Raw genomic sequence first — 27,397 nt, 5'->3', positions numbered from 1 at the left:
AAAAGTATAAGAGGAGGCTTGAGAGTCAGTTGGAGATACACAAAGTGATTGGTCAGTTCGATTTTTCTGGGGCGAGGTTTGCTGAGAAAATCGAATAGGTGATCTGAGTTGCAGTGAGAGGGCAGAAGTAGAGAGTTGGATTGGAGAAGAGTTCCGAGCCAACGAGTACTAGGCAGAGAGGCAACAATAGCATCAGAGAGGAAACGCAGAGGCCTACGCAGCCTAGGAAGGGGCTCACGTAGAGCTGACGCAGGCTAAGAGGGTCTCTTGCAATGGCAGTGCAGGATAATTTTCAGAAGTTCGAGATTTTGCCGGAGAAGCTAGGTTCTAAGCCGGGATGGCTGAATAGAAGTCTTCCTCCAGCAAATTGATCCAACGGAAGGGGTGATGCAGTCCCTTAGAGGCAAGATGTTGGCCCAAGCAATGATTGCGTTGGGATTTCGTAGTGTTTGTCGGAGTCAAGCCACTCAGTGGATCAGTTGTGATTTGGAGAACGAGGTAAACCCTCGTATGTATTTCTTGTTGCCGATATTTCTCTGAAAAGTTAGCTAGTGTGAGAGGCAACCTGTTGTACTCAGATTCTGCTTGCTTAATAATACAAACCCTCTATTTGCTGCACCGGTTTTCCCGCATTGGGTTTTTCCGGGGATGTTTTGTGCAAAAATAATGGTGTCCCTTGTGTGTTTGTCTCATCTATTTTTTCAGCTTATGATCTGTATGTCAGTGTAGTCTGCAGTAGTATTTTTCATCACTGTTTATAAATTAAATAACTTGTTGAATGTAATAACAAGTAGGAGATGATAAACCAATGATTGCAGTAGGATTTTTGATGTGTAGATTCAGAAATTTTCACAGGGACATTCAAGGGTTCCTTTTGATGTAAAGGAGCATCATGTGCTTAGGAATTAGGTGATGGCTAATGATGGTAGAGCTCATGCTAGGCTTTTTCCCACACGGTAATATATGTCCCTAGCCACTTTTGCATTTTGATTTTCTTTTCTTTTGTTGTGGCCATGATATGCTTTTTCATTCTTTTAGCTACATCAACCTGCAGGGAAATGTTTTCCGGCCCTATTCAAGGAGTGTGGACATGTGGGTACCAAATCCCAATGAACCAATGACAAGTTAGACCCAAAGAACGAAGGGGGTATATGGGTTTTGTAATGTGACATGGAAAGTGTCAAGTATGATAATAGGGGAAGATGAACATGTTATCTCAATCTAGGTTTTCCAAGTAGTGCACCTTCTCAATCTTCCAGATCACCCCTTTATCCATACCAAATTCCCACAACAAACAAGTATAAGCGCCCGATTGCAAAATGATCAAAGTACCTTTTGAATAGTAGCCCATCTTCATCCAAGTGGTAATGTTGGATGGTGAGAGGGGTATGGCCGATGTAAATGACAGAGGCACATGGCATATCATCGTTAAGTAGTGGTTGTCAAGGGTTGTTGGTTGGCTGGTTGTTCGATTGGTTGTCAAATGTAGGAGAAATATTTTCTCCTATGGGGTTACTCATTGTGGTGGGTAACAAACCCAACAACCTCCTAAATGGCCAAGGGAGGAGTCCCAAATATAACCCTAAACAATCCCAAATAAGATCAGTGCCTTAGATGGGGTCACTTGGAGTGGAGGTGTTAATCTCCCGAAACTGTCTAGCTGGTTTTTAACATCACTGTACAACTAAAAATTAAACAGGGGACTCTAGGAAGTTTGTGGAAGATTATTCCAGGGTTTCTGCACCAATGACAAATTTATTGAAGAAGGATAGATCTTGGAGGTGGATAGAGAAGAGAAGACATGCATTTTAGGAGCTCAAACATAGGATTGTAACAACTCTCGTCTTGAAGTTGCCAGAAAATGCGTGATCATTCAAGGTACAGACATATGCGTTGGATATCATGATTAGAAGTACCAAAATATAGAAAGTATGGATTGTAACAAGTCGATTTTGTTCTAGGGAATTTATGCTAACCAAATATGTAATTTTATTTTAGTTTGGACCACTGGTTAGAGACTTACGGGTTAAAATAGCTTCTCTTTCTATAAAATCACACTGTAAAGTCTGCATAAAAATAGGGACAAAACCCCGTTAAGCCCAAGTCAACCACCCTACAAGTGCCTAAGCGCTTCCAGATTTTATATATAGAGGTGGAGAGGCTTGAGGATCAAAATAGAGGATTATGAGGCCTCTCTTCAACCTATGACAACTAAAAAAGTTATTTTCCAGCAACCTAGAATTTGCTTGTTTAGGAATTTGGGTGAAACCCTCTTGGGAAAAATAGCCCAAAAATTTCTAGATCTAAATTTTAACTTTAAATATGGCTGGAATTAAGTTCAATTCAATTCTAAGTAGTGAAATAAACGATATTTAAACAAGATAGAGTCAAAGGAGATATTTTTGAGGTGCAACTTCCTTGGAAAAGCATTGAAACCCCGTCTTTGTTGCGGATCTTGTATGCTACAGCTGATAAATCCTTGTATCTGCAAAATAATTCAATTAGATATAAGCATAACTTGTGAAAATAATATTTCTTGTACCTACCCTTGATTAGATCTAGCAGTTTTGTGCAATTTTACGAAGACAATGCTCGCTCACAAGATAAATAAATGAAGGAGCTATAACCCCATAGGAGGAAAATTTTCTCCTACTTTTAACAACTAGCCAAACACTCAGCCAACCAACCAACAACCCCTGATATTCACTATTTGATGATGATATGCCATGAGCCTCCACCATTTGCATCAACCACATGCCTCTCAACATCCAACGTTTCCACTTGGATGAAGGTGGGCTGCTATTCAAAATGTACTAGTTTATGATGTGCCAATTGATCTCTGCTACTTGCATCGATCATATGCTTTCTTACCCATCCGGCAAGAGCACATGGATGAAGGTGTGCTTCTGATCAAAAGGTACTTTATTCATTTTGCAATCAAGTGCTTATGCTTGTTTGTATTTGGGCTTTTGATATAGATTATGGGGTGACTTGGAAGGAGGGGTTTTGACCATGATCTTGTTCCCTCACCTTAAATGGGAGGTTTATCTTTGATCCTCGTCCAGTGGGACCTCCCCTAATGGCTCAATGGGTATAGGAGGGGCACTACTTGGGAAGCCTTGATTGAGATAGCATGTTCCATCTATCCCCATTCCATACTTATCACTTTCCATCTTACATTACAAGTCCATATTCCACTTCCATTCTTCGGGTTCAACTAACCATTGGATCTCTAGGATTTGGCACCCATACATCCACATACCTAGGTTGGTCTTGGAACTTTGCCCTGGAAGGTTGATGCAGCTAAGAGAAAATGAAAGAGCATATAATGGCCACAAACAAAATAAAGCAAAAGAATATCAAAATGCAAAAGATGGCCAGGGCATACACATTAGCACATGGGAAAAAGCCTAGCATGAGCTCTACCTCACTCAAAATGGCCATCTCTTGGATCTTGAGAACATGTTGATCCTTTACATCATAAAAAGGAACCTTTGCATGTCCTAACCGTGAGGGGCAATGAACTGCCTCGTCATTTGTTGGAAAGTCAGAAAGGCAAAAAGATTTTCTTAACTTGATAGTTACTTGTGATCTTTTAGTTATCTTTTTATAGCTCTTCTTTATTTTCTTTATGTCTTGTTATCATCAAGCAACTACCAAAACAAAACATGAAGATCAATGACACAAGATGTAGTTTCTCAGCCAGGGCAAAACCACTCTTTGAGGGGAAAACCCAAAAATCTCTTCTCTTCTTCAAGAACCAAATCAAATGAGACAACCAAGACCTTTTGACCATGACCAAGACCTTCCACCATTCACCAAGTCAGCCTCTCATGATGACAAGTCAAACTTTAGTCAAATCTTCAAAACTTAACATAGATAAGCTCTCAAAAAGGGTGAAAAAGGGTCTCGACCCTCTCGGCAATCCTAATATTTTTGGCTTTGCACCTTCGGCCTTGCAACATGCCTTAGTCTACTTCGCATGTGTGGGAAAATGACTGAATTTCAACTTCTTTCTTATTGGACAAGAGTCTCCTCTTCTTCATTGTGATCTTTCTTCTCTTTTAGGCTCTTCGAACTTTCTTTTTCACCTTGGAAAATTGCAGATTGAATCTCCACCTCCTTGTCTCCAAACTAGGTCGAATCCTTTGCAATATATAGTGGTTTGAAGTTGTTCTTGAGGTTGACTTGTAGAGTGAGCAAGCTGACTTGATGGTGGTGGAGTAGATGACCAAATTACATCAATATAATTTTATTTCTTTGATATAAAACGCCCAATAAGGGTCTGAAGCATAATGACAAGGACATAGACTCATTACTCAACCCTAAAAGCACACAATGGGTGCTTTGACCTAGAAACAAAATAATAAAGTAGGAAAACCATGCTAGTAAATAATTTTTTTTACAAATAATTTTCCTCTTTATTTTTTTTTGACTAATACATTATATCATTACTCAAATACAATTATGAAGACTGATAGTAGTTACATTTCTCAACACTCTCTCTTAACTAGGGAGGTGTTCATAATTGTTCAACCAGTACAAGGTTGACCTCAATTTGAGTATTCAAGAAGAGTACAAAGAGTACAATAGCATATGCAATGCTAGGGATACCCTAACTGCCAAGGTATCCAACACATCAAAGATCCAAGTGTCACGACCGTATTGTCATACACTCATGCAAGGATCTAAGATACTAATAGGGACAAAGGTGTTATCTAGGCATTTGCCACTATAGGTACCATCAAGGTTCGGCCCTAACATCAACCCTTAGGGATCTAGGTATCATCTACAAGGTCGGAGCTCCACAAGACCAATGATACCCTCCCTTAACGGGATGTAGACATCACCAACTACCGGCCAAGATGTCCTCCCAAGTAGCCTCATACAGGCAATTTTATAGTACTTCATCTCTCGCTCTCAAACATCAATCCAAACATGCTTGTTAAATATTCAAAACTTCTCAGGGAGAGATCCACACGTCAACTACTTGTTCAGCCTGTTGACCACTACAGGTCAACTACCCATGCAGTACACCACCCTTTTCTTGGGAAAAAGGGGCAGCACCTGATCAGCATGTCCGTGCCATCCTGCCATCATCAGCAGCTTAATCATTTTTTATTGTAAACCCAGTCTGCATGTATGTAATTGTAAATAATCTTAGCAGACATGAGTCATGTATGTAAATTGCCTAGGTGGACCTAACTTTCTAGCGGTAATCTACGTCCCGGAAGATTTTTCGTCTCACCGATCCATGGATCGGCAGAGTTTTCCTTCAAACCTGACTCCAAAGCCGGGATGGATTTTGTCATTAGAACTTTAGGAAAATCCTAGTGTGTTGATCTGCTAGATTATATTTGTGTCACAGAACTGGGTGATTTGTGAGGGTCTGTATTAAGTGGGTTTGTCCCCTTGAGATGTAAATTGTAAAAAGTCATCATGAAATGTGTCTTGAGGGTTGAAAATGTTTTAAATCCCCTCGTGAGTCCTAAGTCCTAGGTCCTAGGTGATGTTTCCAAAGGCTTAGTTCGATGATCCATTTAAAAAATGAAATAAAATAATAAAATAAATAAAAATTTAGAAATTTAAAAAAAAAAAAAATATAATAAAATAATAAATAATAAAAAATTTAAAAATTTAATAAAAAATAATAAAAAATTTAAAAATTTAAAAATTTAAAAAATAATAATATTTTAAGTGAATAAATCGACGGATGAGATCAAGAGATGTCTTGATCCTCATCAACAGTCGAGATCATTTCTACATGGATCATTCGAACTAGCCGTTGGGATCATTTCCTTTATATAGGGTCTTAGGTGGTCATTTCAATTCATTCGATCTGTGGGTCAGATACTGAAGAAGCTCTCTTGTAAATCTGTCTCTGGTTAATAAAAGAAGACTTTGGGGTCCATATCTTGCTGGTGTTACTCTCTTGAAATGCTGTGAGATTGTTTCATTTTCTGCATATGTTATTTTCAGCCGTTAATAATAGCTTTTCGTAGAGTATTGTGAGCACAGGTATCTTGTTCACTTGCTGGGGTTTGGATGCTGTTAGGGTTTCTGAAGTAATGGCAGGTATCTCCATTACTTCCTGAGATCTTGCAGCATTTCTGCCCTCTTTATTGACAGTTGTTTTGAGCTGTGCAGAAAACATCATTGAAGGAAATTTTGTGGGCGTTCGGGGAAGTTCTCGGCTGAACCAGCCAACTCCCGCAAGCACTTTTTGCTGAGCCCAGTTGGATTTGATCCTGGGTCTATCATTCGGTTTATTTTTCTAAGTTTGCATGAGAGATTTTCTGAAGTTCTTCACAGTGACGATCTGAAATCTCTTTTCTTTAAAATAATTTCTGTGCTTACTGCTAAATCTGGCTGTTAAGGGGCCAAATCTGTAAATTAATTAGCTGTCTTAGGGTTTCAAATTTTTTTTTTGATCTAGGGTTTTAAATGTTTGTTTTATGCAGCTTTCATTAGGGTTTTGTTTTTGTGTACAGGGTTTTCATCAAGATCAGATTTTCAGAAGTTCGCGGCTGTCCAGATTACAGCAATCCTGTGCTTACAAATCGTGGCCATCTTTCAACTGTTGTACTGGCATTCTCGTTCATTCAGTAAACAAGGATCAAATTTCGGCTCTATTTACATTCAAAATAAAAACACAGTAAAATATTGCTTGCTGGCCGGTGAAGAAAAGGGTTCCAGGCTCCGGTTATTAAATCTGTGTATGCCCACACACAGAGAGCAGAAGTTTCTAAATGATACAGCGTATGAAAACACGCACGTTGGCCATCAAAAGGAAAATACCCACGCATTTTTTTTAATCACTGTCGAACGTCCCACAGAATTTGATACACATGCTAAATTTTTTTTTATGGGCCAAGTGATTGACGAGTTCTGAAACGTGCATTGAAATTTTCTTATCAAGCGCCAAAATCAGCGTGAGGTGAAAGCACGCATTTTTGGCATGACGTATTCACCTAAACCGCCAACAGGTAAAGTATCAAGCTGATTTATGTAACCGTCTTCGTCGAGCTGTAATCCCATGGTTTCTCCCTGCGTGTCCTCGATTGTCTTTTGGGCCACGTGATTCTGGTAAGGTGATTCGCATCAAGCGGAAGGTGAGGAGCCCGTTCCAAATCGTGTTCAAAACGCTCAGCATAAAATCCATCGATTTACAAACGGGATACGACTTTGGGACTTTGGCATTCGTCAATTCATCAGTGGTTGCAGTGCGTGTAATCTCCAATAGCCAGGTACGCTTTCACTTTCCCTAACGCTTGAAAACCAACTCACGTCTTTAGCTTGAATGTCAGCGTTAATCATTTCTCAGCCCGTCGTTTTTCCTTCTGACTTGAGTTCTGCATTCAAAATTGATAGAAATGTGTATGGCAGGGTATATTAAACGTAGGGCAAAACTAAACGCTGCGTATTTGTTTTTAACGGCTCGGTCTTGTGGACTTCTGGTTTTTGCGCAGTTACGTTTTAGGCTAGGGTCACGACTATAGTTTTTCCTTTATTTTTTTTATTTTTATTTTTTAATTGTAAAATCAGAAAAGGGTAGAATGTAATTTAGATTTTAGATTTACCTTTTAAATTTTTATAGTTAGATTTTAGATTAAATAGTTTTAATTTTTTTTAGATTTTATTAATTAAAAAAGCATATATAGATTCATAAAAAAAAAAATAAAAAAATAAAAAAAAAAAATTTAAATTTAATGTTTAGGTTTTGATTTCTATTAGTTTAGATTTTAGTTTTTAGTCTTTTAGATTTTGAATTAGATTTTTGATTTGGTTTTAAAATAAAAAAGAAATAAAAAATTTTATTTAGTTTTTAGGCTTTGGTTTAATTTTCATTTTAAATTTTTATAATTGGTAGATTTTGTCCTTTTTCTTAGATGTTTTCACTTTTTTAGATTTTATAAAAAAAAAAAAAAATAAAAAAAAAAGGGAAAAGATTTTAGCCTTAGTTTTGTTTTTCTAGTTTTTAAATTTCTTTTTTTTAAATTTATTAAAAATAAAAATAAAAAAAATTTGGGAAAATTTTCTTTTTCGGATCCAGTTTCAGTTATTTATCATGTTATATCTTTCATGCTGGGATCTAAATTTTTCAAGTCGAGATACGAAATTGATGTCTGGTTAATGGTTTATGATTCGTGGTGGTTTAAAGCTTTCATTTCTTGAAAATTCTCAATTGCTGGATATCGTTTTGGTCATTCTAAGAGCATTGTGATTTAGCTGATGATAGATGTTTGCTGTTCATGGTCCATATTTTTATATCATTTAAAAAGTAATCGTTTTAACCACAATCTCTTAAGGCACTGGTCTGCTAAATTAATCAAATCCATCGAGTGCTTTTTACATCGTATCTCGTGTCTCCCAACCAACTGGTCGACAGTTGGTCTCATCATCTCACAGGGACTACCCCCCTTAGCCGCGGGAGACAGGCTTAAACGGAGGGATCGGGGATCAGAGTGACAGCCCCCGGTCTGAGCGTTGTCGTGCCAATTTGCGCGACAACATTTTTTTGGCGCCGTTGCCGGGGAAATTGTTTTCTCGGCGTTTCAACGACAATCTTCCTTCTCATTTTCACCTGGCCCGGCAACGCCAACATTTTTTGGCGCCGTTGCCGGGGACACTTTTTCTCGGTGTTTCAAACGACAATCTTCCTTCTCATTGTTATCTTTTCATCTGGCCCGGCAACGCCACCAATTTTTGGCGCCGTTGCCGGGGACACTTTTTCTCGGTGTTTCAAACGACAATCTTCCTTCTCATTGTTATCTTTTCATCTGGCCCGGCAACGCCACCATTTTTTGGCGCCGTTGCCGGGGAACTTGTTTTCTCGGCTTTTCAACAACTTTTCATCATTCATCACTCATCTTTCTATCATTCGTTTGAGCCGGCAACGACAACATTTTTTGGCGCCGTTGCCGGGGATAGAGTTTTTCTGTCCTTGGTTTTTCAACATCTTTTCATCATTCATCGTTCATCTGTCTATCATTCGTTTGAGCCGGCAACGCCAACATTTTTTTGCGCCGTTGCCGGGGACAGAGTTTTTTTGTTCCTGGAGGTTTCATCGACTTTCACCTTCTCATCTTTCTCATCTCTCATTTTGAGCTGGCAAATTCAACCTTTTGGGTTATCATTTGGATCTTTTATTGCCTTATTTTTCGCCATATCAACAGCATCTCTTGGATTTGTTTCTTGTTTGGGTGGCGACTCCACTTTCTCATTTTTCCCAGACAAGAAGCTTTCCTCGTATTTGCTTGTGGTTACCTTTTGGATCCTAGAATCAGATTCATTGTTCAAGTGGCGACTCCACTGTTTTCATCTCTTGATTTTCTTGAGCAGGTATCTAGTTCTATCAACCTTTTAATCACTTATCATTCATCATGGATTATTCATTTAAGCCATGTCGTTTTACTGAACATCTCCATGATTTTCCGGAAGATGCCATTCCTAAGTTACCTATTTTCTCGGATGGTGATCCAATCGTTGTTAGAAGACATATAGTCTTGTTTACTCGCATCATGACCATATACTGTAGATCCCCTCAGTTTAATCATGAAGATATCAAAATGCGTCTATTTGTCCTTTCTTTAAAAGATGATGCTTTGAATTGGTTTAACAATTTTCCAAAGGAATCTTTCACTTCTTTAGAAGACATTGTCGATGCTTTTAAGAATAGATATGGTTATCCAAACAGCTTGCCTTCTGCCTCTAAAATTGTGCAACAGAATGAAAGTAATTTGATAAGCGGTCCAGCTGAAAGATCCCAAGACGATTCGTCATGTCAGAATGTGTCATCCACCGGAAATATTGCAGATCAAGTTCATGATATTGAAAAATCAGGGAAAAATGACAATGAAAGGGAAGAGCAAAAGCAAATTTTACGAGATCTAATGATGCTGGTGAGAAATATGGAAATCAATCAAACTAATTATGTCAATGATGTGAAAACTTTATGCACCCACCTGGAAAAACGTAATAGGGAGATTGAGGTCACGCAAAATCAGCATGCTAAGGAAATTGAGGCCATAAAAACTAAATGTGAAACAGAAATTAGAATCATGCAAAGCAAGATGTCAGTCTTAGAGGAAAATATGGTGACCATGAAAGCTGATCATGATAGGGAAATTGACTCTATGCAAAATAAGTTATTCACTATGGATGAGGAAATGACTATCATGACATTCAATCATAATAATCAGTTGGCTGACATGCAAGCAAATCACAGAGAAGAAATAAATTCCATACAGCATTGCTTGATGAACATAAAGGAAGGAAATGTTAAAGTAATAAAAGATATGCAAGAACACCATGCCAGACAAATCAGCGCTATAAAGGTTGAACACTCTAGTCAGATAGATGCATTTAAAATACAGGTTCAAAGGTTTCAGCAACTGGCAGAGGATAAGAGAAACCAGCAAACATCAACAGATCAGGAGTCTTCTCATTTGCTGCAACAAGATTCATCTTATTATTGGGAGGTTGTTGATTCGATTGAAAGATGGTTGATTGAGGGTGATCCAGACAGACTTAAGAATGATAAAGATCAGATGCAAGACAGACATGTCACGCATATCACGCATACTTCATCTGATAGTTTTGAAACAGAAAGTTCCAGGTCATCAGTAATTCAACCTGCCAGAAAGAAAAAGCGTAAGAGAAAGAAAATAAGAAGAAGATTTGATGCATCAGACGGCCGTGAGCAGCTTGATTTTCGGATAGGAAAGAGTCCTACCATATGCAAAATGGGACATGGCACATCCGACAAGCAGCCGACAGATTTGCCTGAAAGCAGGCAAATGCTCAGTGTGCACTATATTGAACACATCTGATGCCGTAGGGCATCCTTTGTATCGTATTTCTAACCCTACTCCTTGTTTTTTCCGCATTTTCGTTTCTGCTTTAGATAGTTAATAAATGAAGAGCTTTTATCTTTATTGTGCTTAACGTATATGCTGATTTTTGGATGGACGCTACTTATTTTTTTGTGTTGTATGGATGCAGATTCTGGATTCTCACATTCCTGCAAGCAGCAACGTGTCCCCAAGTAGAGCCAGATGTTGACCACTACAGGTCAACTACCCATGCAGTACACCACCCTTTTCTTGGGAAAAAGGGGCAGCACCTGATCAGCATGTCCGTGCCATCCTGCCATCATCAGCAGCTTAATCATTTTTTATTGTAAACCCAGTCTGCATGTATGTAATTGTAAATAATCTTAGCAGACATGAGTCATGTATGTAAATTGCCTAGGTGGACCTAACTTTCTAGCGGTAATCTACGTCCCGGAAGGTTTTTCGTCTCACCGATCCATGGATCGGCAGAGTTTTCCTTCAAACCTGACCCCAAAGCCGGGATGGATTTTGTCATTAGAACTTTAGGAAAATCCTAGTGTGTTGATCTGCTAGATTATATTTGTGTCACAGAACTGGGTGATTTGTGAGGGTCTGTATTAAGTGGGTTTGTCCCCTTGAGATGTAAATTGTAAAAAGTCATCATGAAATGTGTCTTGAGGGTTGAAAATGTTTTAAATCCCCTCGTGAGTCCTAAGTCCTAGGTCCTAGGTGATGTTTCCAAAGGCTTAGTTCGATGATCCATTTAAAAAATGAAATAAAATAATAAAATAAATAAAAATTTAGAAATTTAAAAATTAAAAAAAAAATATATAATAAAATAATAAATAATAAAAAATTTAAAAATTTAATAAAAAATAATAAAAAATTTAAAAATTTAAAAATTTTAAAAATAATAATATTTTAAGTGAATAAATCGACGGATGAGATCAAGAGATGTCTTGATCCTCATCAACGGTCGAGATCATTTCTACATGGATCATTCGAACTAGCCGTTGGGATCATTTCCTTTATATAGGGTCTTAGGTGGTCATTTCAATTCATTCGATCTGTGAGTCAGATACTGAAGAAGCGCTCTTGTAAATCTGTTTCTGGTTAATAAAAGAAGACTTTGGGGTCCATATCTTGCTGGTGTTACTCTCTTGAAATGCTGTGAGATTGTTTCATTTTCTGCATATGTTATTTTCAGCCATTAATAATAGCTTTTCGTAGAGTATTGTGAGCACAGGTATCTTGTTCACTTGCTGGGGTTTGGATGCTGTTAGGGTTTTTGAAGTAATGGCAGGTATCTCCATTACTTCCTGAGATCTTGCAGCATTTCTGCCTTCTTTATTGACAGTTGTTTTGAGCTGTGCAGAAAACATCATTGAAGGAAATTTTGTGGGCGTTCGGGGAAGTTCTCGGCTGAACCAGCCAACTCCCGCAAGCACTTTTTGCTGAGCCCAGTTGGATTTGATCCTGGGTCTATCATTCGGTTTATTTTTCTAAGTTTGCATGAGAGATTTTCTGAAGTTTTTCACAGTGACGATCTGAAATTTCTTTTCTTTAAAATAATTTCTGTGCTTACTGCTAAATCTGGCTGTTAAGGGGCCAAATCTGTAAATTAATTAGCTGTCTTAGGGTTTCAATTTTTTTTTTTTGATCTAGGGTTTTAAATGTTTGTTTTATGCAGCTTTCATTAGGGTTTTGTTTTCGTGTACAGGGTTTTCATCAAGATCAGATTTTCAGGAGTTCGCGGCTGTCCAGATTACAACAATCCTGTGCTTACAATCGTGGCCATCTTTCAACTGTTGTACTGGCATTCTCATTCATTCAGTAAACAAGGATCAAATTTCGGCTCTATTTACATTCAAAATAAAAACACAGTAAAATATTGCTTGCTGGCCGGTGAAGAAAAGGGTTCCAGGCTCCGGTTATTAAATCTGTGTATGCCCACACACAGAGAGCAAAAGTTTCTAAATGATACAGCGTATGAAAACACGCACGTTGGCCATCAAAAGGAAAATACCCACGCATTTTTTTTAATCACTGTCGAACGTCCCACAGAATTTGATACACATGCTAAATTTTTTTTTATGGGCCAAGTGATTGACGAGTTCTGAAACGTGCATTGAAATTTCTTATCAAGCGCCAAAGTCAGCGTGAGGTGAAAGCACGCATTTTTGGCATGACGTATTCACCTAAACCGCCAACAGGTAAAGTATCAAGCTGATTTATGTAACCGTCTTCGTCGAGCTGTAATCCCATGGTTTCTCTCTGCGTGTCCTCGATTGTCTTTTGGGCCACGTGATTCTGGTAAGGTGATTCGCATCAAGCGGAAGGTGAGGAGCCCGTTCCAAACCGTGTTCAAAACGCTCAGCATAAAGCCCATCGATTTACAAACAGGAATCGACTTTAGGACTTTGGCATTCGTCAATTCATCGGTAGTTGCAGTGCGTGTAATCTCCAATAGCCAGGTACGCTTTCACTTTCCCTAACGCTTGAAAACCAGCTCACGTCTTTAGCTTGAATGTCAGCGTTAATCATTTCTCAGCCCGTCGTTTTTCCTTCAGCCCGTCGTTTTTCCTTCTGACTTTCTGCATTCAAAATTGATAGAAATGTGTATGGCAGGGTATATGAAACGTAGGGCAAAACTAAACGCTGCGTATTTGTTTTTAACGGCTCGGTCTTGTGGACTTCTGGTAGCCATTTTTGCGCAGTTACGTTTTAGGCTAGGGTCACGACTATAGTTTTTCCTTTATTTTTTTTATTTTTATTTTTTAATTGTAAAATCAGAAAAGGGTAGAATGTAATTTAGATTTTAGATTTACCTTTTAAATTTTTATAGTTAGATTTTAGATTAAATAGTTTTAATTTTTTTTAGATTTTATTAATTAAAAAAGCATATATAGATTCATAAAAAAAAAAAAAAAAAAATAAAAAAAAAAAAATTTAAATTTAATGTTTAGGTTTTGATTTCTATTAGTTTAGATTTTAGTTTTTAGTCTTTTAGATTTTGAATTAGATTTTTGATTTGGTTTTAAAATAAAAAAGAAATAAAAAATTTTATTTAGTTTTTAGGCTTTGGTTTAATTTTCATTTTAAATTTTTATAATTGGTAGATTTTGTCCTTTTTCTTAGATGTTTTCACTTTTTTAGATTTTATAAAAAAAAAAAAAAAAAAAAAAAAAAAAAAAGGGAAAAGATTTTAGCCTTAGTTTTGTTTTTCTAGTTTTTAAATTTCTTTTTTTTAAATTTATTAAAAATAAAAATAAAAAAAATTTGGGAAAATTTTCTTTTTCGGATCCAGTTTCAGTTATTTATCATGTTATATCTTTCATGCTGGGATCTAAATTTTTCAAGTCGAGATACGAAATTGATGTCTGGTTAATGGTTTATGATTCGTGGTGGTTTAAAGCTTTCATTTCTTGAAAATTCTCAATTGCTGGATATCGTTTTGGTCATTCTAAGAGCATTGTGATTTAGCTGATGATAGATGTTTGCTGTTCATGGTCCATATTTTTATATCATTTAAAAAGTAATCGTTTTAACCACAATCTCTTAAGGCACTGGTCTGCTAAATTAATCAAATCCATCGAGTGCTTTTTACATCGTATCTCGTGTCTCCCAACCAACTGGTCGACAGTTGGTCTCATCATCTCACAGGGACTACCCCCTTAGCCGCGGGAGACAGGCTTAAACGGAGGGATCGGGGATCAGAGTGACAGCCCCGGTCTGAGCGTTGTCGTGCCAATTTGCGCGACAACACAGCCATAAGAACATCTAGTGGCTTCACAACCCCAACTAGTATCAAACTTCTAATGTATATGTTCTTGTATGCTAGAACAAATGTTATGCAACCAACTCACAAAACAAAACAAAAGATAGATCAATGACTTAAAAGGTATCCTCTTCGAGGGGGAACCTCCTTTACATTACATAAATGAACAATTCTTGGATGATACAAATGATAAGACCTTCTTTTTATAGATAGGAGTCTAAGGGGTAACAATGTAATCAGAGCCTACATAACAATAATAATGTAAGGGCACAATAATAACAATAGTGGGCTTCTATGGGGCACAACAATAACAATATGGGGGCTACATTAACAATAACACTACGAGGACTACACTATTATTATTATAGGGACCTAACATGCCCCTTTCCTTCAAAAAAAGTGTTTTCCTCAATGTTTGAGTAGTTCTGGATGCTTCTGTATAAAATTCTCATCTTCCCATGTAGAATCTTCAGTAGGTAAGTTCTTTCGCTTAATGAGATACTCGGACAATGATCGATTCCGTAGTTGTCGGGTTCTTGTTTCCGTGACCGCTTCAGGTTCCAATATGATTTTTCCTTCTTCATCAAGTTTTGGCAATATTGTTTGAACTCGAAGCTTGTCACCAATAACCTTCTTTGAGCATGAAACATGGAAAACTGGGTGTACTCAAGAAGATGCAGGCAACTCCAACTTGTAAGCCATAGTACCAATCTTTTGCAACACCTTGTAAGGACCATAGTACTTGGGTGATAATTTATTATCCTTCTTAGCTTGCTTGAGGGACATTTGTTTGTATGGTTGTAGCCGTAAAAATACCCAGTTGTACTTCAAAACTTCTTTCACTATGATTTTGATATGCTTGTTGTTTCACTCGATTTTGGGCCAGTGTGAGGTTATCCTTTAAGAGTTGGAGAACTTTTTGTTGATGCTCGATGTGATCTTCCATTGCTTGAACCTTAAAATTTTCTCTTAACGATGATGTGATGCACGATGGGTGATATCCATAAAGTGCCATAAATGGGGTCATTTTTGCTGGAGTATGGAAGGAAGTGTTATACCACCATTTAGCCAGAGGTAACCATTTGACCCATTGTGTTTGTTTATCAGATAGAAAGCAACAAAGATACCCTTCCAAACATTTGTTCACTATCTCAGTTTGCCTGTCAAATTGAGGATGATAAGATGAGATATGAGCTAATTGAGTACCAAGACAAGAAAATAATTTCGTCCAAAATTTCTAGTGAAAATGGGATCTCTGTCACTTACAATAATCTTTGGATTTCCATGTAGCTTTTGAATTGTTTCCATAAATGTAGTAGCAATTGTACTGGCTTTAAAAGGATGAGATAATGTACAAAAGTGTGCATACTTGGTAAGTCTATCAACTACGACCATGATGACACTCTTTCCTTCAGACTTGGCTAAACCTGTGATAAAATCCATTGAGACCTCTTCCCAACGCTGACTTGGAATGGCTAAAGGTTGTAACAGACTCGAGGTCTTACTTGCTTTAACTTTGTTTTGTTGGCGAACCAAACATTCTGCCACAAACTTTTGAATATTAGATTTAAGGCCCTCCCAAACAAATTCCTTTTTGATCCTGTGATAAGTTTATAAAAATCCTGAGTGCCCTCCTAAGGGGGAGGTGTGCAATTCTAAAAGAATCTTTTGTTTGGAAAGATATAAGGGATCTTTGTACCATAATGAATCATTTTTCCAGCGAAATGTATTAGATGTACTGGGGTCTCGCTGCAACTTTTGAATGAGTGTCCATACCTCTTCATCATTCCTCCATTCATGCCTTGCTTCGGTTATCCAATCAGGTTGGATAATAGAAATGGCACAAAGCAATGCATCCACATCCTCATCCTTTCTTGAGAGTGCATCTGCAACAACATTTTGCTTCCCTTTTTTGTAGATGATTTCAAAGTCATTCTCATCATCTTTGTGACCCATTTTTGCTGCTCTTTTGGATATAATCTTTGTTCCAAAAAGTATTTAAGACTATCATGGTTTGTTTTTAGCTTGAAGTGTCTGCCAATTAGGTAAGGTCGCCATTGCTTTAGTGCATGTAGTATTTCCAACATTTCCTTCTCATAAATAGGTTTGCGTAAATACTTTCTTTTGATTGGGCGACTTTCAAACGCAATGGGTCTTTCTTCTTGCATAAAAACAACACCAATTCCATTTCTTGAGGCATCACATTCCACAATAAAGGTTTTTGTGAAGTCTGGCATAGCTAAGATCGGTGCTTGGCACATTGCCTCTTTAAGATGTTCAAATGCCTTGGTTGCTTCTGGAGTCCAAGAAAATGCATCTTTCTTCAGTAATGTTGTTAGAGGTGTTGCTATTCTCCCATAATTCTTAACAAACTTGCGATTATAAACTGTCAACTTGAGAAATCCTCGAAGATGCTATATGGTTGTGGGGATTTTCCATTCCTTAATGGCTTTAATTTTGTTAGGGTCTACCTTAACACCTTCATGAGATACAATATGACTCAAATATTCCACCTCCTGTACTCCAAAGAAACATTTGGAGGTTTTTGCATATAATTGTTTCTTCGCCAATATGTTGAGCACCCTGTCAACATGTTGAACATGATCCTTCCAATACTTGTTGTAGATTAGTATATCATAAAAAAATACTAACACAAATTTTCTAAGGGTTTGAAAATGGAATTCATCAAACCTTGAAATGTGGAAAGTGCATTAGTAAGGCCAAAATGCATGACCAAAAATTCATGTTGACCCTCATGAGTTCTGAATGTTGTTTTCGGAATGTCTTCAATCTTCATTCTAATTTGATGATATCCTGAACGAAGATCTAGCTTGGTGAAGTAAATTGCTCCATGTAATTCATCCAACAATTCGTCAATGACAGGAGTGAGAAATTTATCTTTAATAGTGAGCTTATTGAGCTCCCTATAATCCAGACACATACGCCATGATCCGTCCTTCTTGTGCACCAATACTACTAGAGAAGAGAAAGAACTTTGACTAGGTTGAATTATACTGGCCTCTAGCATTTCTACAACCATATGTTCAATTTCACTCTTTTGGGCATAGGGTTATCTGGAAGGCTTGATATTTAGAAGAACACTTCCTGGAATCAAATGAATAGCATGATCATGATCACAAATAGGTGGAAGGCCTTTGGGAGTCTCAAATACCTTGGAATGATTGTCTAAGATTTTTTGGAGATTTGGAGAAATAGACGATTTTGATGTTTGAATCTCTAGTGACGATAATTGTTCCATTACGCCTCGTTGTTTTTTATTTAGAAGCTTTTTCATTCCATTAGAGATGATTATCGTTCCTGGTTTCCCTGTGATACCCCTTAATTCAACTTCCTTTCCTTTCCAAAAAAATTTCAAGAAAAGTTCTTAAAAATTAAAAGCTATCGTCCCCAAAGATTGTAACCATTGGACTTTCTAGTACAACATCAACACCACTCATTGGAATGGAAAGCATCGGACTATTCAATACATATTCCCCCATGGTTAGCTTGATATTTTGGAACTTTCCAGAGAAATTTATAGTTCCTCCATTTGCCACTATCACTTGACACTCTGGTGCTGGATATAGGAAGAAATTCAATTCCTTGGCTATCTTACAATGAATAAAACTATGGGTACTGCCCGAATCGATCAACACTATTACCTTTTTCTTCTTGATATATCCTTCTATCTTGAGAGTTTGAGGAGTGGTAATTCCTGCTAATGCATTACAAGATATGGTCAAATTCATTTCTTCGTTCTCTGGAGTTGGTTCCTTGTGATGTCCTCCTCTTTTGATGTTTCTTGTTCCTTTTCTTTCTCCTCTTCACAATCTATGTAAAATAATTTCTTCTCAGCACACTTATGAGCTTTAGTGTATTTTCTATCACAGTTGTAACAAAGCCATTTTTCTCCTTTTTCTTCCAATTGTTGTGGTGTCAACTTTGTAGGTTGTGGAATGCTAGGAGCAACAACACTTCCATCTTTATAGTTGTGAGTGGTAGACTTCCTTGTTGCTATAATTTTGCTTTCAACTTTTCTTGCCACCCTGAATGCCTTATCCAATGAATCAGGTTCTCAAAGACGAACCTCATGTTGGATGTTATCCTTTAAAGTCCCTATGAAGACATCAATCCTATGCTCCTTTGGAATATTAGTTACCCTGATATTCAATTTTTGGAAGTCCTCAATGTGCTCCGCCATTGAAACCTTTTGTTTGAGATTTATCAATTTGCTAAAGAAGTGTTTCTCTTTGTATCCTCATAATGTGCTATCATTTCCTTCGTAAAAATTGACTAAGTGACAAGTGGTTTACGAGAACAAAGCCATTGATACCATACAAACTGATTGGGTTCTAAATATAAAGATGCAATGCATACCTTCTATGTGTGTTGCACATCATGGAGATCAAAATATTGTTCCACCTGCAGTATCCATGTTACCGGATCCTTGCCATCAAACTTCCTCATATCGATCTTCGTAATGTGGTGGGTCTTATGTGGATTTGGGGTAGCATCGGAGGTGCTCTAGCCACGAAAATTGGGGGAGGGGCTAAGGCACATGAGATCTTCAATACCCAGAAAGGGTTTGGGCAGATTCTAAACAGTTTGGTAGATATTAAAATAATTAATATTTTTAATGGAGTCCCTAAGTCTAAACTTAGGGCAAATAAAATATTAATGTGAATTAATATAAAATTGTGTTACAATGGTCCAAACGTCATGGATCACGCCAGATCTAATCTTAGCCGTTGATTAGGGACTTAATCTTGGCCGTTGATTTGTCAACGAGAAAAAGTATAAGAGGAGGCTTGAGGGTCACTTGGAGAACACACCAAGTTGATCAAGATTTCGATTTTCTGGGGCAGGGTTTGTTGAGGAAGTTGAAAGAGTGATCAGATTTGCAGCTGAGGGGCAGTGAATACAGAAGTAGAGAGGCAGAGATAGTACCAGGAGGATCAAAGCAAAAGCCGGGAGAGAGGGACATAGAGCCAGCGAGAGGTTCACACAGAGCCAGCTAGGGCTCACGTAGAGGCAACCAGGAGCTGCGCAATGCCTCAGAGAGCCAGCATGGGTGACGCAGAGGCTCTAAGGGCTGATGCAGTGCCTCCAGAGGCTGATGCAGGGCGAGCTAGGGTGACGCTGGGCCAGAAAGGGCCGACGCAGTCCCTAGAGGCTAACGCTAGGGTTTTCATGGGGCAAATTGGAGTTGGGAGCTGTCGGAGTGTTTATCTGGGGTTTCAGCCGGAATATCTGTCTCCGAAGGATAGGTACTATTGCCGAGATTATTCTCTGTTGGGTGAGCTGGTTTTGGCACCTAGATTGTATTTTGAAATTGCTTAATAATACAAACCCTCAGTAGATGAACCAGGTTTCCAGCATTGGGTTTTTCCGGGGACATTGGTTCAAAAACAACGGTGTCACTTGTGTGCTTGTTTTGTTTCCTTCAGTTGATGATCTGTAATATGTTGAGCATGTACTTGTATTTATTTTCAATATTTACATGGTAAATAACTTGTTAATTAATTAGAACAAGTAGGCAGAAATAAATCAGAAAAGTACATGAAGGGTTTGTAATAGTTAGACTTAGAAACACCAACATCTTAATCCCAAAGTTGGAGTCTTTAAAATCATAATTTATATTCCTTTTGTCCTCATCATGATTTTCATGGATTACCTTGTCACCACTGAGAAGTTTTTCTTGCAGCAACTTTGTCAAACCTTCCATGTCTGCTTTTAAACCTTTCATATCCCCTTTTAAACGATCCATGTCTCATTTTTTTTTTTAATCTCTAAACCATCCATCTTAGCATTCATCACTCCCAATTCATTTTTAGTTGCTCTTTGGGAGAGTGAAATTTGTTGCACTTGGTCCTGTAACTTTGATATATCATGTTGCATTTCTTCCTCTTCTTCATATGTCATATTAGATCTTTCTGGTTGCTTATTGGGTTTGTCCATTTTTTTTTTGTTTCGAGGCATATTGGAATGAAATAATTATATCTATGCTTCTCTATGCCCTTTGAATCACTTCAAACTAATTCTTCAAACAAAATTTATGCAAATTAAAAAAATATACATACCTTTTTCCTTGCTTTTTGGAGCTAGATAATGAAACTGTTGTATCTTTGTAATTTCAACTCTCCAATATTTGAAATTCGGTCTTGTGGTAGCCATCTGAGTCTTATTTCCAGCACTACAAGTTAGACCAAAATTGGATTCTTCAAGATAAATTTATCCCCAATCTCCCACAATGACCTGATTATGGACTAGTTCAGTAAAACGAACTTGTACGGAGTGCCACATGTCACTGTTTCAACCTTTGAACATGAAAATGATACAGTGAAAACTATTGTCTGTGCGCTTTCGGTCACTTTTTATGAAATTCAAATCCGATGCTCAGAGAGAAAGTTATGACGATTTTTCCTAGGTCACTTGTTTGAGATTGAATTCTGGAGCCTGCAAAAACCCTAATTTCTTCGGACCATATCTCTAAAAATATGGCGAACCAAGATCTGAAATTCGTACACGAAGTTCACCAAGATTTCGTCTCTACGTGGTCATAATTTTGAGTTTCTGAAGCCTCGTAGAAAAAAATTTATAGTGAAAATATTATGATGACCTATTTGGAGCAACGAAACCTTAGATTCCAAAGCTCTGATATCAAATGTTATGCAACCAACTCACAAAACAAAAGAAAAGATAGATCAACGACTTAAAAAGTATCCTCTTCGAGGGGGGAACCTCCTTTACATTACATAAATGAACAATTCTTGGATGATACAAATGAGAAGACCTCCTTTCTATATATAGGAGTCTAAGGGGTAACAATATAATCAAAGCCTACATAACAATAATAATGTAAGGGCACAACAATAACAATAGTGGGATTCTATGGCGCACAACAATAACAATATGGGTGCTACATAAACAATAACAATACAGGGACTACACTATTATTATAGGGACCTAACAACAAAACTCCGGGGTCATCAACTATTCTGACGCTGCTTAGGTCATCACAATATCCAAACACATCTTGATGGAAGCTTGCTTCTTCAACTTCTCCAGCAGCACCAAACTCAACCTCAACAATTCTTCTAAAACATCCAATTCTTGTTCATAACTTCACTAATCACGAACACAACTTTATTAATCACGAATAACCATTTGTAATGATTTAGTTATTCTCCGATCTTAAACATCCCCATGGTCTTTACGTCAAGTTATCAACTGGAGGAGATTCACTTTTCATCCAGGCTCCCTCTTAGCTGGGAGATATACTCTTTCCTTTATCCAAGTTTCTTCTCAACTAGGGAATAAGCTCATCAACAATTTTATTATTCCAGCCACACAGGCTCTTTCTTTTGCATCATCATTTAATCAGAGAACTTTGACCTTCCAAAACTTCATTTCTTCAGGAACATTATTCTTTCTAACTTCACATGGCAACAAGGTCATCTTTTAATCTTTAATGCCATCAAGGTTCTTACAACCATGAAAATTTCTGAATCTAACAAACCAGAAATCCTACTGCAGTAAACTGATTTGCATTACCTACTTGTGTTCTTCATTTTAACAAGTTATTTTCAGTAATATCCATAAAATATTAATGCAAATACACTGCAGCCTACACTAATATACGGATCAAGTACTGAAAAATAAATGAGACAGTGACACAAAGGACAATTATTTTTGGACTAAACGTCCCTGAAAAAACCCAGTTTGGGAAAACCGGTGCAACAGATCAAGGTTTTATTATTAAGCAAATTTCTGAATACAACTAAGGTGCCAAATTCTGCTCACCCAACAGTGAATAAACCCAATAGAAGTACCTCTATCCGGAGACAGATATTTTGGCGAATCCAACAACTGGATGAACAAACCCCACAGGTGTCTGCGCTGTCCCCAGTGCTGTGCAGTGATGGCTGCTCCCAGCTCTGCATTGGAATTGCGTCACCCTCCAAATGAGCCTTCCCGACTCAGAAATCGATTTGCTGAATGACTGCCCGATTTGCCTCACAGAAACCCCAATGCTGCCTCTAAGTGACTGTGTCAGCTCCTCTAGCCTCTGCGTCGCCCCTTATGGAGTTGTGCTATCTCTCCATGGTGTTGTGCTGCCTCTCTGCTATGTATTCTTGGCCTTGGATTGAAGTCGCTCTGCTGAACTGCCCCTCTCTGCACTAGAAGCTCACTCTGAAATTCTCAGCAAACCACACTCCAAAATTTCGATCTAGCTCAAGAGCTGCGCTCTGCAGCTGACCCTAAGCTTCCATTTATACTTTTCCTGTTGAGAAATCAATGACCGTTTTAATCTCTAATCAACGAATAAGATTAAATTAGACTTGATCCTCGTCTCTTAGAAGCTTCTCACCCATATTTTCATTAATACCCATTAATATTTTAATTTTCCTAAGTTTAGACTTAGGAACCCCATTAAAAATATTAATTATTTTAATAAAATACAATCTGGGTGGAATTTCTCCAAAGGATTTATGGGTCTTGGAGATCTCATGTGTTCTAGCCCATCCACAAAATTTCGGATCTAGAGCACATTCGATGCTACCCAAAAATTAACACTCCATCATAGCGAGGAATGTGCTCTAACAATACTTCTCGGTAGAAGTATCACACTGATCCACGACATCGGTCCTTTGCGTTGTTGTTGCTCGGCTTGCTGCCCTTCATCCACTGCACTGCTGCAATTTGTACTGTTGCCCATGACACTGCCACTGTCACTGCTGCATCTGTACTGCAACTCCCTCTCAATATGCTGCATCATGCTGCCCATAACATTGCCACTGCTAACTGCTGCACTGCAACTCAGTTGCTGAGAAGTAAGCAACTGAAAAGTCACCCAAAAGCTGACATGTTGGTCAGTCTGGATGCCCCTTGACACTGAAGCTACCTCTGCTGCTAATCTGTGCTGACCCTCTGATGCTACTGCGCTGCTGTTGTATCTGCTCTGTGCCTTCCGCACTGCTACAACACTCCACTGCGCTGCTTCAGACTTTGGCACTCTAGCTCTGCCACTGTTGCTCCATCATCCCTCGCATCAACTGACTCTCATCATTTCGGCTACTGTCATTAAGGGCTCCCGTAGTCGTATGTGACCAAGAGTTTGGGCACCTCAAGGATCCTGTCTCCATGTAGTCCTCCTGACTATAGTTCTATGTCGTCCCACCTCTTCTCTAGAGGTGCATGAGCACTCATGGCGCAATCATCATCGTCCTCTCCATAAGCTTTCATTGGAGTAGCCTTTGAGTCAGACTTCTCTTCTTTGCCCTTCTTACGAGGGCACTGCGTGGCGAAATGACACATTTCTCCACATCTGAAGCATTTGACTTTGGATATGTCCTTTCTCTTCTGCTGCCCTTGCTGTTTCCTCTTCCTCCTTCTTGACTCTGATCCCTTTGCTGCTGCTTTCCGCCTTGGTCAACTATCTGATCTCTTCCTGTTGAAGAGCTACCCACATCTCCTCCCAATTGGGAAGAGAAGCCCTGCCCAAGATGCTTTGGACAAAGGTTTCCTAGTCTTCAGTGACTGCATTCAGGGCAATCTTGACCATAAATTCAGGATCTGGTGTATTCCCTGCGAAAGTTAGCTGGTCACGGATCCTTTGCAACCTGAGAAGGAAGGGATTGATTTCTTCGCCTTTCTGCATCTGAAACTGTCTCAGCTGAATCTCCAGCAACATCTTCCGCTGAACGAAAGTTCCCTCGTACAATGTGGTCAAGGCCTCCCACATTTCCCTTCTCGTGTCTTTCTCAGTAATATGTGGTATCACAAGATCTTTGACCCTGTCAAAGATCATGCACTTTTCTATAGCCTGAGCCTCCTTGTACTTCTTGAGAGGATCAACATCAACCAGAACAACAACCGTCCTCAAGGCATAATCCTTGATGCGATTTTTATCCAAAACTACCAAGATCTTGGCCTTCTGGAAGGCGAAGTTGGATGCTCCATCCAACCTTTCCTGATCCCTCAGTCTGTTAATGACCATCTCTACTCAAATGGATGTCGAACTATTTCTCTTCTCCCTCTTTCGCTGCTGCCCCAACAAAACTCAGATCTGGATTTATTTGGCGCTAGAAATCCTCTAAGGAAATCCTTCATGGAAATCCTTCTGCCAACCACTGTCGAACCACCCCTCTGTGATCTCTCTTTGCTGCTGCTCAGCATTAGATCTAGATTTCTTGGCAAGAAATCTTCTAAGGCACTGATTCCCTCTACTTTGCTTTTGCCCCACTAGGTACTGTTCTGCACCAACAGAATCAACGCCCCACCAGCAACTCCAGATGAAATCTACGCTGCACCTCTAGCCATGACAACTAGAATAACGAGACTCAACAGTGTCCGCGTTGAGCTAATAACGACTGCGCTGCCCTCTACAGCAACAACGTTACCCAATCAGGCTGACGCAGGCTCTGCGTGAGCCTCCCTTGGTGACTGCGTCACCCCTCCTTTGCTCTCTCGGTAAAAACTGTGCTATCTCTCGGGACAACTGTCTTCACACAGATTTTCCTCTGTCCTTTCGCCGATGGCTTCAGTCCTCCTTGATCTGCAATTGCTCTGATACCATGTGAAAATTTCTGAATCTAACAAACCAGAAATCCTACTGCAGTAAACTGATTTGCATTACCTACTTGTGTTCTTCATTTTAACAAGTTATTTTCAGAAATATTAAAAAAATATTAATGCAAATACACTGCAACCTACACCAATATACAGATCAAGTATTGAAAAATAAATGAGACAACCACACAAAGGACACACTTATTTTTGGACTAATCGTCCTCGGAAAAACCCAATGTGGGGAAACCGGTGTAGTAGATATGAGGGTTTTATTATTAAGCAGATTTCTGCATACAGCTAGGGTGCCAAATCCGTCTCACCCAACAGAGAATAAACCTGGCAGAAGTACCTTTATCCGGAGACAGATATTTTGGCGAATACAACAACTGGATGAACAAATCCCACAGGTGACTGCACTGTCCCTAGTGTTGTGCAGTGATGGCTGCTCCCAGCTGTGCGCTAGAATTGCGTCACCTCCTCTAGAAGTTGTGTCACCCTCCAAGTGAGCCTTCCTGACTCAAAAATCGATTTGCTGAAATGCTACCCGATCTGCCTCATAGAAACCCCAACACTGCCTCTAAGTGAGTGCGTCAGCTCCTCTAGCCTCTGCGTCACCCCTTTTGGAGCTGCGTTGTCTCTCCCTGGTGCTATGCTTCCTCTCTGCTATGTATTCTCGCCCTTGGACTGAAGTCCCTCTGCCGAATTTCCCCTCTCTGCACTAGAAGCTCACTTCGAAATTCTCAGCAAACCACGCCCCAGAATTTCGATCTAGCTCAAGTGCTGCGCTGTGTGTCTGTTTTCTCCAACTGACCCCAAGCCTCCATTTATACTTTTCCTGTTGAGAAACCAATGACCGCGATATAATCTCTAATCAATGGCTAAGATTAAATTAGACTTGATCCTCGTCTCTTAGAAGCTTCTCACCCATATTTTCATTAATACCCATTAATATTTTAATTTTCCTAAGTTTAGACTTAGGAACCCCATTAAAAATATTAATTATTTTAATAAAATACAATCCGGGTGGAATTTCTCCAAAGGATTTATGGGCCTTGGAGATCTCATGTGTTCTAGCCCCTCCACAAAATTTTTGGAGCTAGAGCACATCTGATGCCTACCCAAAAATCAACAACAACTCCCTCTTTCCATCATGCTCAACATCATCATCAGGTTATTATTAAGTATGAGGTAGGTAAGCATCTTCAACATCTCGAAGAATATGTTCCTACAAATCTTCAACAAGAAGTACAACCAAGCACAAATGTAGAGCATGAAGTCAACTTTATCAATATAGGGTTAGCATGTCATCACAATGGGAGCATAATCAATTAGACTTTAGATATCAAAACCTAAATCTAGTTAGGTTTACAATCAGCTAGGGTTACACCTTTCATGTCCTAAACTGTCACAATCATTTTTGCTAAGGTTTTTGTCACAAACCCTAGATTCCTTCATCAAGACTAAATCCTTAGATATCAACAACTAAATCAAGTTAGCGAAAGCATTATTACATCTAGGGTTTCATTATAATGCCTTAGAAACTTATATCAATCTCTACTAGGGTTTTATTGTAAACCCAATACACAAACATCAACACTTTAATGTTAGATATTTAACAGTGCGACCAAGCTAGGGTTTCAATCAAACGAAAGCATATACACCTAGGGTTTCATTCCTAGGATCTTATATTGACTACTGCAAGGGTTTTGTTATAAACCCTAATTTATCAAACCCTAAAAATCTAGGGTTTCATGATATATCTTAGACATCAACAACAAGCCCTAAAAGGCTAGGGTTTCATCAAAAAATCCTAAACATAAAAAAGCTAGGGTTTTTATTGTAAACCCTAAAGGTTAGGGTTTTACAAAAGTGAATAAAAGATAGATAGTACGATAAGGATTGATTTGATCTAAAGATCAATCATCCTTAACAACATAAGGATCTTTATGATTCTATTGCAAAACCCTAGACATGAGAGAGTAATATAAAGCAAATTTCAAAATAATTGTACCTTCTTATCAATTTTTGCAATTTTACATACCTTGAGTTGCCCTTATAACAAACATTGTAGGGTTTCCTATTGGAGGACACTCTCTACAACAAAGGTTCTTATAAGTCTCCTTTTGAAAACTCCTCTGAATCTAGTCACACTCCTTATTCTAAAAAATATACCTGCAAGCTTAGTCCTTCCAAGGAAAATACAAGAGAAAGG

General features: G+C 38.5%; 1 protein-coding gene across 2 annotated transcripts in view; it reads left to right on the top strand.

Annotated features, from left to right (window-relative positions):
• Positions 1-27,397, top strand: part of LOC149164297 (uncharacterized) — a 229,489-nt gene that overhangs the window by 141,590 nt on the left and 60,502 nt on the right. The window lies entirely within an intron of this gene.

This window comes from Pinus tabuliformis, chromosome 5_1, assembly GCF_031772625.1.
Source record: "Pinus tabuliformis cultivar Carrire ecotype Pingquan chromosome 5_1, CPIR1, whole genome shotgun sequence".
Taxonomy (NCBI): Eukaryota; Viridiplantae; Streptophyta; class Pinopsida; order Pinales; family Pinaceae; genus Pinus; species Pinus tabuliformis.
This window is presented reverse-complemented; position numbering and strand designations above follow the sequence as displayed.